The sequence below is a fragment of the Scylla paramamosain genome, chromosome 41, assembly GCF_035594125.1.
Source record: "Scylla paramamosain isolate STU-SP2022 chromosome 41, ASM3559412v1, whole genome shotgun sequence".
Lineage (NCBI taxonomy): Eukaryota > Metazoa > Arthropoda > Malacostraca > Decapoda > Portunidae > Scylla > Scylla paramamosain.
In genome coordinates, this window is record NC_087191.1 from 1,435,179 (window position 1) to 1,447,531 (window position 12,353).

The 12,353-nt window shown below is 39.0% G+C and overlaps 1 long non-coding RNA gene across 1 annotated transcript; it reads left to right on the forward strand.

Annotated features, from left to right (window-relative positions):
• Positions 1-229: 229 nt before the first annotated feature.
• Positions 230-10,990, forward strand: LOC135092830 (uncharacterized). The gene is made up of 3 exons (XR_010263087.1): positions 230-320; positions 4,956-5,078; positions 10,736-10,990. It is a non-coding gene; the product is annotated as an uncharacterized LOC135092830 (long non-coding RNA).
• The last annotated feature ends 1,363 nt before the right edge of the window (positions 10,991-12,353 follow it).

Genomic DNA, 12,353 nt, shown 5'->3' on the forward strand with positions numbered 1-12,353 from the left:
TCATGATTTTCATCCTTTCTCTGGTTTTAATCCTCGGGGAGCTATTGAGCTCGAAGAACTACCCTCAGTCGTTCTCAAAAACTATGCTTATTTGCTCGAACCTTGTCGTGTGTGTGTGTGTGTGTGTGTGTGTGTGTGTGTGTGTGTGTGTGTGTGTGTGTGTGTGTGTGTGTGTGTGTGTGCGATGTTCTTTGCAGCTACTTATAAAAATGCAATTTCTTTCAGGGAGCACAAACGTTCCTGTAATTGACGCTTTGAACGCAATACTGGAAGCTTCTGACTCGGACATCATTCTGCACTTTAAAGAAACAAATGTTCAGGTAAAAGTAAAGACCTATAACGGCCAACACAACATTTTTTGTCATTGAACCCTTCTATCGTGTTTATTCTTTGACTATTAAACTTTCAAAGTGGAGCAGAATATGACACTCTTCTCTTTCACGGAGTTCTTCATTTTTGGAGATTTCAACTTTCACCGCCAGCCTTGGCTTTCCTCTCGCTTCAGTGAACTAGCCTTTAACTTTGCTATCCTCCATATCGTAGAGTAATTAGTGCAACATCCTAATCGGATTACTGACCATTTTGCAGAACACCCAGCATTAAAAAAAAAAAAAAAAAATTTCTAACATCTAATGTTTCTGCTTATGCTGTCATTCCGCCTTCTCTATTGGGTTACCTCAATCTCAACCTTAAATCTGTATCTCATCCTATCGCTTCAATCCCTCACCAGGATCCCCAAAGCGGAGGTGCCTCTGGCGTTTCGCTTCTGTTAATTGGGAGCACCTAAAGAGGTATTATTTAGATTTTTCTTGGAATGACTACTCCTTCCATGTCAGAGTTGGCCCATAAAAGGTGCTTGAGCTTTCCATCACCTGAATCTCATGCACTTCATATTTCTGCCCTGAATCTTATCAAGTCAGTTTTCCAACTTGCCAAAAAGTCAATATAAACTGTTAAAATTTTTCAAGATCTAATTCCCCTGATGATCTCTGGCATATTGTCAAAAACATCTCCAATAACATTACTTCATCTTTCCCTCCCTTATTTCAACCTGATGGTACCACTGCCGTCTCTTATATCTCTAATGCTGAACTCTTTGTTCCAACCTTTGCTAAAAGCTCAACCTTGGATGATTCACGGTTTACTGTTCCCTCTCCTCCACTTTCCAACTACTTCGTACTTCCCATAAAGATCCTTTGCAGTGATGTTTTCCAGAACCTTGTTGGCCTTAAACCTCATAAGGCTTAGGAACCCGATGACGTCCCTCCTATTGTTCTCCAAAACTGTCTCTCTACTTGCACCTTGCTTTGTCAAACTTTTCAAGTCTTGACTCATAAATATAACAGAAGAATCTCTTATGGGAAGAAAATTCGTTTTGTGGACTTATATTTGACAGTCTCCTGACTTGGGTACCTCACCTTCGTTATATTAAGGCAGCTTGTATGAAACCAATGTCCCTTCTTACAGTTTTGGTTCATACCTCTTTGGGCGCTGACAGAGAGATCCTCCTCTTGCACCGAACTCTTATTCTTTTTAAGTTGGAGTATGGTTTTGAGGTTTATTTATCTGCTGCTCGACTTCATGTGTTGGACTCTGTGTATCATGTCGGTGTTCGCCTGGCAACTGGTTGCGCTCTGCTAATTCCCAGTCCTTATCTTACTGGTGGATGCTGGTGTCCTTCCATTGAACTTGCATGATCAGTCTTTACTGTTGAGGTGCTGGTATCGAATGCAACGTCTTTCTTAGTCAGGCCCAGTTTACACTTGTCCGTTTTTACGGATTCCATCTCCGTTCACTGTCCAACTATTCCATACTGAACAGAGGAGTTGGCTGCCGTCTCTGTATCCATGTTTGTCAATATGGCCACACGGAGAAGAGACCTCCTCGACAAGGCATTTGTATACTTCTTGCCACTTTTGGGCTTGCAGCAGACGAAGAGAGGCCAGTGAGTGTCATTTATTGTACATTAAAGAAATATAAATAACTACACGCTGGTGAATCCTACAAGACACGATAGGGACAGTAGTGTCTGCTGTATCAATGCATGAACGGAAACGGTGGTGACGTCATTGTTGAACTGTGTACAGAAACGGAATTCGTAAAAATGGAGTAGTGTAAACCGAGCAACAATTTTATTTTGTGTGGCCGTCTCTTAACTATACATTCTTACTCTTACTATACGTTCTTAACCATACAGTATGTGTCTCATCCGAGTTTCTCTTTCATTGTTGCATCTGCTATGGTGGCATTAAATGTACCTCACATTTTTGTATGTTCCTATATTCTTAATAATAACTTGCCACCGGATTTTGAGTCCAGTGCAATATTCATGGAAAACTATTCCACACATCTCCACTTTACCTCTGTATTTACCGATAGTTCCAAATCTGAAGCTGCTGTAAGATTTATCTTACAATCATTCTTATAATATTATCTTGCAATCATTCTGTCGAGGCGGTAGCCTCCCCTCTGCTGCTTCAGTTTTTACAGCTGAGTTTTCTGCCATAGTCCTAGTTTTAAGAATTGTTTTCACTCTTCCCGTCTCATCTTTTACAATTTTTAGCAACTCTCACATTGTTCTTTCTGCTGTGAAACATTTTAATTCTTCCCTTCATCCTCTTGTTTAATTCATTCTTGAGTGGCTCTACTTTACAACGTAGAAAATACTTCATTGGGTTTTGCTGGGTCCCAGCACATGGGGTAACTGGGAATGAGAAGGCCTAAAGGCTGGCTAAAGAGACAGGAACTCGGATTGTTCATTTCAGCTCCATTCAATTTCATGACTCATACTTCTGTATAATAGTGGCAGTTCTTGCAAGCTGGCAAAGCAGGTGGGAGATTTTAGTTGCCACCATTAAGAGGGGGAGATAACATCTTTTGCTTTCCATCCGTTGATGTCCTACATACGTAAGTGCAGGAGTGCAGATGGCCCACCTCCGGTCGGGTCACGCGTCCACGCATGGTATCATGTCTCAGGAAACACAACCATTTTGTGATGATTGGTTAGCTTGCTTACAGTGTGACACTTTTTTGGTGGTGTCCCAATCTGTTGAAGATGAAGCAGCGATATCTTTTCCGTTGTCGCGATGTAGATGGGAATTTCCAGATGTCGCTAATACTTGGAGAAAGAGAGAGAGAGAGAGGGATCTACCCCCGGAACATGAGGTCTTCATTTTTGTGAAGAAGGCTGGTCTTTTGAACAAATAATAGCTTTCCTTTTTAAATTAGTGTATTCTAATTAGTTTACCAGTAATATAGTCATGGATGGAATTTTATTATTTCTCTGGGAGAACCTGGAGGCAAGTGACAAAGACACAATGAATAACGCTTGAACTTGGGGCTGGGTGAAAGGGGTGAGTGTCCTGGGCACATAGCAGACAACGTCAGGTATCTGGGTCAGTGGGGTTTGTACCTTCTCACTTTGAGTTCGCACATTAAAACACCAACCCTATCAATTTTTTTTTGCACTTTTCTCCATTTACATTTTTAGTGATTATTAATATTTCTACAATACTGTAATTTTGTTTTTAATGACAATATTTTAGCCTGCAATCTTTGTTGCTTTGAAAGTTTTGTAGCGGCGACACATGACAATGATGTCTCACACATCTCACACAGGGAAGCCACTGAACAACTGACTTCTGATATCTCTAAAATTTCTGTTTCGGGCATTTAGTCCAACTTAGTATTGTTCAGTGCCTCAAAAACTCCATTCCCCAACCTATGAAATAGACATAATCTTCCAGATAATTACCGCCTCTTCTTTTTCAAAACCACTCAACTGTCTCCCTCTTCCACACCGAACATCCTCGATCTGTCCTTTCCTTATAATCTAAACTTGAAATTTCACATCTCATTTCGTAGCTAAAAACAGCTTCTATGAAATTTGGTGTTCTGAGTCGTCTACAGTTTTTTTTTTTTTTTTTTCTTATTACTCTCCCCCCTCCCCTAGTTGCTATCTCTGTACAGGGATCTTATCCGTCCATGTATGAAGTATGATTCACATGTATTGGGGAGGTTCCACTCGCATTGCAATTTTAGACAGGGAGGAATGAAAACTTTTCCTCTTATCAACTCCTTTCCTCTAAGTGACTATCTTCACCCTCTCTTTCATCGCTGCAATGTTGCATCTCTTGCTTTCTTCTATTGCTTTTTTCACATTACTACTCTTCTGATCTTGCTAACTGCATGCCTCCCCACCTTCCGCGGTCTCCTTGCATAAGACTTTCTTCTTTCTCTCACCCCTATTATGTCTCCCTCTCCAATGCAAAAGTTATCCGCTATTCTCAGTCATCCATTCCTTTCTCTGGTAAACTGCCTGTCTGCTTCTGTATTTCCTCTTTCCTATGACTTGAACTCTTCTACTATTTGATCATTTTATTTGTCATTGATCTTGGAAGTGGAGAGGGAGAAAAGTGTTGTTGCCCTTGGCCAGTGTTCATTTTGCTCTCCCCCAAAAAATAAATAAAAAGCTTACTTATGCGCTGTGTATTACCTCGCAAATATATCATGCTTATACTTTCATTGACTTAGAGTTTGGTAGTAGATAATCAGTAATCAGGTTACAGATGAAAGGAAGTTTTAAAATAGGATTAAACAGATGTATGGATAGAGAGAGAGACTACCACGCGTAGGCATGTTGCTTTCCTGTAGTTTCGTTCGTGTTATCTTATTCCTTTATATATATATATATATATATATATATATATATATATATATATATATATATATATATATATATATATATATATATATATATATATATATATATATATATATATAAGATAACACGAACGAAACTACAGGAAACCAATGCCTACGCGTGGTAGTCTCTCTCTCTCTCTCTCTCTCTCTCTCTCTCTCTCTCTCTCTCTCTCTCTCTCTCTCTCTCTCTCTCTCTATATATATAATACAACAAAATCGACATTGTTATGGCTATATTCCATACGCAACAGGGTGTCACCACGGCACAGATCAGGGCACCGCGGGGCACTGGACTGTTTCGAGTGGCAGTAGATGGCCGTAACCTAAATATGACGCATCCCTTGATGGCTCAGACCATAGCTCAGGCACGCCAGGTGAGTTCTGTTATCAAATGTTGAAGTCTGATTTGATGCATCATTGTCAATATTGTACCCATCACTGCCACAGTCTAGATGTTAAGTTGATCAAGAACCCCTACACAAAAAAAAAGAAGAAAAAAAAATAATAATAATAATAATAACAATAAAAAAATAATAAAAATAAAATAAATAAATAAATAAATAAAAATAAATAAATAAATATAAATAAATAAATATAAATAAAATGAAAATAAATAAATAAATTAAATTAAATTAAATTAGTTAAATAAATAAATAAACACCCACCTCGTAGGAAGGAAGAAGGATAAACAGTTCCAAAATTTATCATTGAAAAAAAAAAGTAAGGTAGAATAAAGATAAGATTAGAAAGCCTTAAAAAAAAAACGAAGCCGCATAAGAGAGGAACGAATGTGATTAATCAATTTTAAACAATAGAGGCAATGAAGATAAATTAAGAAGAGAGGCAACACCGCAGCGTTAATTAAGGGATAAAAGACAGTTAAAAAAAAAAGGTGGTAAGATAGAAAAAAAAAAATCACATTCAAGGACTATTACGAGAACAACGAGTATATTATAGAGTTAGCATGTAGAAATGTGGAAGCGCTTTTAGCAAAAGATGATTTTGAAATCTTCCACTTGAGACTTATTAGAGAAGCACAGTACAAACATGTTCATTGCGGAGGTATGAAACGGTTAAATGCTACTGAAGGTAGGATCGTTGGAGTAAGCAGTAGACACCAGCCGGAACGACAATTTCTCCCGTCTGAAGCACTGGATCAAGACATTGCTGTAAACTTATCAGTAACCCAACTGTGACCTCACTGAACGTTTCCCTTTGTTAAAACATAAGGAGGCAGTCACACCCTGCCCTCTAAAGGCAACTCTCTTCCTTCACACAAAACAACATGCACTCACACACCCTTCATTCAAAATTCGAAATTAATATGGTGACATGAATAATAAAACAGGTAGAAAGAAAAAAAAAAAAGTGATTGAGGTGATATTTTTTCTGTCAAAAAGAAAATTCTACCGGTAGATTTTGGTTGTGTAAAGCAACAACACAGGTTTCTCAGAAACCTATATGTAGGCTACGTATAACAGAATGAGCAGAGCACTTGATTTCATGAATAGCATTAAAAGTAACAAAACAACAAATGTTAGTGGTACGGCGGCAGGGTGTGGGTGTTGTGTCGAGTTGAATGTTGACAGGTGTTGCCGTGGGAGACGCTGCTGGTTGACGAGTATCGCCCAGACCGCCTTTAAAACATACGTCACTTATTGGCCGCTCTGCCTGCAAGCGAGCAATCAGTGACGTTCCGAAGTATTAAAAACCTCGCAAGAAGCCGGGGAAGTTAGTGTCTTCCGCTGTGTCGAGTCTACGCAACTTTCGGGTCACGCTGCGAAACGTGTGACTGTCATACCTAGGCCACGCGTCATGAGTGTGTTGCTGCCTCGTGCCCTTTCCTCATGGGCGGCTGTGATGAGACTTGTAGTGGTATGAGGCTTGTTGTGCTCATATCTAGTCTTGTGTTCTGTGTGTCGTGCATGTGACTCCGCCTCTGGTATAAGGAGTGATGCCTAGCCTTGCACTAGCCTTGCACTTGCACTACGCTTAACCCTTTGAGTTGTTTCCACCTGCATCGTGGTGCCTGGTAACGGAGTGAGTGCTGGCCTGACTACCACTGCCTTTGTGTGCGTTGCTGCCTGCCCGGGTAAGCATGTTTTTTTTTTTTTTTTTTTTTTTTATGTAGGAGGGACACTGGCCAAGGGCAACAAACATTCAATAAAAAAAAAAAAATGCCCACTGAGATGCCAGTCCCAGAAAAGGATCTAAAGCCGTAGTCAAAAATTGAAGGATGTGTCTTGAAGGAATTCGTCAGGAAGGTGGAAATACAGAAGCAGGCAGGAAGTTCCAGAGTTTACCAGAGAAAGGGATGAATGATTGAGAAAACTGATTAACTCTTACATTAAAGAGGTGGACAGAAGAGGAGTGAGGGAAAGAAGAAAGTCTTGTGCAGTGAGGCCGCGGGAGGACGGGAGGCATGCAGTTAGCAAGATCAGAAGAACAGTTAGCATGAAAATAACGGTAGAAGACAGCTAGAGATGCAACACTGTGGTGATGAGAGAGAGGCTGAAGACAGTCGGTTAGAGGAGAGTTGATGAGAGGAAAAGCTTTTGATTCCACCCTGTCTAGAAGAGCGGTATGAGTGGTACCCCCCTAGACATATGTCTGGGGGGATTCGATGCCTCATTTGTACCTTGCCGTCACGGAGTGAACGTCTCCCTGCTGCTATGAGGATGAATTCGGTAGATGGTATATTCGGCTCATGATTTCTTGGGACGGTCTGAATAATCAGATAATCCTCGTGTCTAATGTTATTGTTGTTACATTTTATGTGATATTCGTTGCCTCAATAAAGTCTTCATTTGGTCTCCAATGGACCACTATCACCTCTGCGCTTTCACCATGTTTAGTGTTTACAAGCGAATTCGTCCCTTATCGAGTGTGATCTTTTGGAAACCATAAGACGACTTTATTGAGTCAACGAAGATCACATAAAATGTAACAGCAATAGCATTAGACACGAAAATAACGTATCTGAGTATTCAGACCGTCCCAAGAAACCATGAGCCGAATATACCATCTACCCAATTCAGAGCAACAGAGAGATGCTCACTGCAAGGCAGCAGATAAATGAGGCATCGAACTATACATCTGACATGCTGTTCACGCATGCGCTGATCTCGAGTTCTGGATAGAGCTCGAGTGAACTTACACCGCCTTAGTCCTACTGGCAGCCACAGCTAGTGAAGGTGTAATAACGTTACTCGTCATTAGCACTGCTGCTGTAGATTTGTTGCAGCAAAAAAAAAAAAAAAAAAAAAAAAAAAAAGTCATCAATATTAGGCTTGGGTACAAGTTGGTACATGTACTCATGCCTAAGTGCACAATATCATATACTTGTATGTTACTTGGAGCCACTTTCTCGACTATTTTATGAATACTTTCGAGTACAGTACAACTTGAAAATGTAAAAGTGAATTATAGTGTTTGACTAACAGTATGGGTGGAGGTGACGTACGAGCAAGGAATTAACATAGATGTGTTCTTTAGCAGGCCAGCAGATGTGTTACCTTGGCGACACTGAGGTCATGTGAGGTTTAGTGCTACTTTTGTTATTATGCTAATGGATGCAAGATGTAAATGCAAGAGTTGAGACACATCTGTCATGATACTTCCTAGAGACTAGACAGGCAGGCTCTGGCACTAACAGTGACACTGACAATTTTATCTTTCCTTTTTTTTTTCCCTTAATTTATTTAGGGGTACATGGGAACCTATAAAAATGTCCAAAGGGCACAGAGGAGGCCCCTCTGTAGAGGAAACCGTAGACGCTCAGTAGAATGCCGCATTCCTTTATTGGTTATCGCTTCAGCATAGTAAAGTAATGCAGTATCTACTGTGCGTCTATGCATTCCTCTACAACATACAATTCCGAAAGGATAAGCCCTTTCTCCATATATATATATATATATATATATATATATATATATATATATATATATATATATATATATATAGAGAGAGAGAGAGAGAGAGAGAGAGAGAGAGAGAGAGAGAGAGAGAGAGAGAGAGAGAGAGAGAGAGAGAGAGAGAGAGAGAGAGAGAGAGAGAGAGAGAGAGAGAGAGAGAGAGAGAGAGAGAGAGAGAGAGAGAGAGAGAGAGAGAGAGAGAGAGAGAGAGAGAGAGAAAAATATTACTTAGACTGTCTTAGAGATGTATCGGATGTCCACATTCACATCCTCGGAAAATCCGCATAGCTTTTAACATCCGTATCTGTATCCGCAGTTCTGATTAATGAAACATCCACATCCCCATCCGCATCTGTGAACTGAATATCCACTTCCGCATCCGCACCACCAACAAAGAGGATGTGGCGTTTATACATTACAGATTGTAAACAGAGTACAAAGCTTGCAAAGTAGAAGAAAATAAATTAATGCATGTTTGCTTAATTATATATCTATTAAAATTACACGTATCAAGAGTTTTGCGGAAGAGCAGGAGGGAGAAAATTTTACTTGATGACTATGTATGTATCATGTAAATAGGTAAAAGTATGTATGTATGTACTGTGTAATAGTATTTTATTTACTATTTTGTAATATTGGATAAGTGAGTATGAAGGGAAGTAGTCAGGCTGGCAAGGAGAGAGAGAGAGAGAGAGAGAGAGAGAGAGAGAGAGAGAGAGAGAGAGAGAGAGAGAGAGAGAGAGAGAGAGAGAGAGATCCTGGGAATACACATATATGGCTGAAACTCGTCATAAAACTTTAAAATTACAAATAATCACGGGAGATATCAGCGAAAAAATGAAATCAGATAATAATTTTGATGTTTTATAAGTTTATGATTTTTAAAAGGTTATGAAAGATTTTTCTTCAAAATTCAAGTAGCAAAGACGGCCTGCTGCTTGGGAAATAACGCTATATCTATTAATTTATTTATTTTTAATCTCTCTCTCTCTCTCTCTCTCTCTCTCTCTCTCTCTCTCTCTCTCTCTCTCTCTCTCTCTCTCTCTCTCTCTCTCTCTATATATATATATATATATATATATTAGGTAAACAGGGATACACAAGACTTCCTTCTTCATTTATTGCAACGTTTAACTTTCACAGGAGGTATCATCATGCTAAAAAAAAAAAAAAAAAAAAAAAAAGAAAAACAAGTAAAAAGAGAGAAAAGTCATAGTAAAATATCACACTGGGGATACAGATAAAAAAAAACCAGTAACCAAAAGGGACAGACAAGCAAGCGATAACAAAAAACAATGTGACATAATAACCTATCAGCTACAGCTTATACATGACAAGAAAATCAAGCAAAATAAATGAAGGAGGAAGTCTGGTGTATTCCTGTTTACCTCATCTATAGGTCGGAACCTGTTCTACTCTCTCTCTCTCTCTCTCTCTCTCTCTCTCTCTCTCTCTCTCTCTCTCTCTCTCTCTCTCTCTCTCTCTCTCTCTCTCTCTATATATATATATATATATATATATATATATATATATATATATATATATATATATATATATATATATATATATATATATATATATATATATATATATATATATATATATATATATATATATATATATATATATATATATATATATATATATATATATATATATATATATATATATATATATATATATATATATATATATATATATATATATAGAGAGAGAGAGAGAGAGAGAGAGAGAGAGAGAGAGAGAGAGAGAGAGAGAGAGAGAGAGAGAGAGAGAGAGAGAGAGAGAGAGAGAGAGAGAGAGAGAGAGAGAGAGAGAGAGAGAGAGAGAGAGAGAGAGAGAGAGAGAGAGAGAGAGAGAGAGAGAGAGAGAGAGAGAGAGAGAGAGAGAGAGAGAGAGAGAGAGAGAGAGAGAGAGAGAGAGAGAGAGAGAGAGAGAGAGAGAGAGAGAGAGAGAGAGAGAGAGAGAGTAGAACAGAAAAAAAAGAAAAGAAAAACAAGTAAAGAGAGAAAAGATATATATATATATATATATATATATATATATATATATATATATATATATATATATATATATATATATATATATTCAATACTATTATGTATTGCGTTATTCAGGTCCGTCGTATATCACACAATGTGATGGTGCTGGTCACGAGCGATGATCCAGCTTTCCTGTCCCTCTTCGCGCACTGGTCACTGAAGGGCCGCCTACTGGTGTGGGCAACCAAGCTTCTTGTCTTTACTCGCGTACCACTCTATAACGTGCGTCTGTTGCACAAAGCCTTGTCACAGACAAACTCTTTACTACTTACGCAAGGAACAACCAGCCAAAGGTACTCACTAGAAATTAACTCCCGTAGGCTGCCTAAGAAAAAAAAAAAAAATAAATAAAAAGACCGTGCGAAGATTAGGCGGAAACCTTTTGAATTTGAGAAACATAGGTTTTATTCACAGAGACATCCTGTGAAAACAGGATATCCATCCTATTCCCTGAGTGTAGAGGTAAAATATATAAGGTATATATTCAACTAAGTAAATAAGTAAAGTGGTTAACATTGAGTTTTAAAAACGATGATCTTTGAGCATACTCTGTCACTCTAGACACCTACCACCAAGGCACATCATATTCTAAGAATGCAGACGGTGACGTGTGTTCTCCACGTTAACATGGCTTCCAAATTTTCCTACCTCATAACTAGTTTTTTTAATGAATTCTTCCATTTTTCTTGGCTTAAGTTCAAGTAATTTGTAATAACATAGGAGGCTTTATTCCTCCTTCCAGCTAAATAATCATGATGTATTGCCTGTTTTTGTTGCCAAAAAGCATCATTGTTTTCAGAAAGTATATCCAGATCGCCTGTTCGTGTTATATTTCACTCCAACTCGTTCCACATAAACTCTCTCTCTCTCTCTCTCTCTCTCTCTCTCTCTCTCTCTCTCTCTCTCTCTCTCTCTCTCTCTCTGCAGATTCATAGTGTCTGTCGTGATGCCGTACAGTGAGCCAGGCAGCGATCCAATAGCTGTCGCCTCTTGGACAACACGGCGAGGCCTCAGCGCTCCCCCCAGTCGACTTTTTCCTGCGAAGTTTGAAAAGTTAACCATTTTCTCTTTCCACAGTCTGTCATAAATTAGCCAAATGCGAAGAAAGAGAACACTCGGATAGTATTAAAGCAGCTGATAAATACTTATAATTAACCATGGAGGAAAAGAAAAATATGAAAAGAAAAAAAAAGAGGGATAATAGAGAAAGGTATCGTTTCCTATTACGTGTAAGACGGCCAAGGACACACACACACACACACACACACACACACACACACACACACACACACACACACTGAAAGAGAGAGAGAGAGAGAGAGAGAGAGAGAGAGAGAGAGAGAGAGAGAGAGAGAGAGAGAGAGAGAGAGAGAGAGAGAGAGAGAGAGAGAGAGAGAGAGAGAGAGAGAGACTGGTTTCCCGCTTTCAAAAAAGTTAAACGGGAAAATATTTCCAATACAGAAGTCTGTTTAGTTCCAGAGATCCCCTGATACTCCTTACTTGAGATTATCAAAGTCACTGAAAGAGGAGAAATAGAAACAAGCGGAATTTCAGGTCAGTACAGTCAAAACGATGAAAAAAACGAAGGTACTGGTTAACCCGGGGGCCACAAACGGTTCAATAGTATTGATTAATATTCAGTTGTGAAGCAGACGTCAAACTGCCAGCATCACACTATGGATTCAGACTGTGA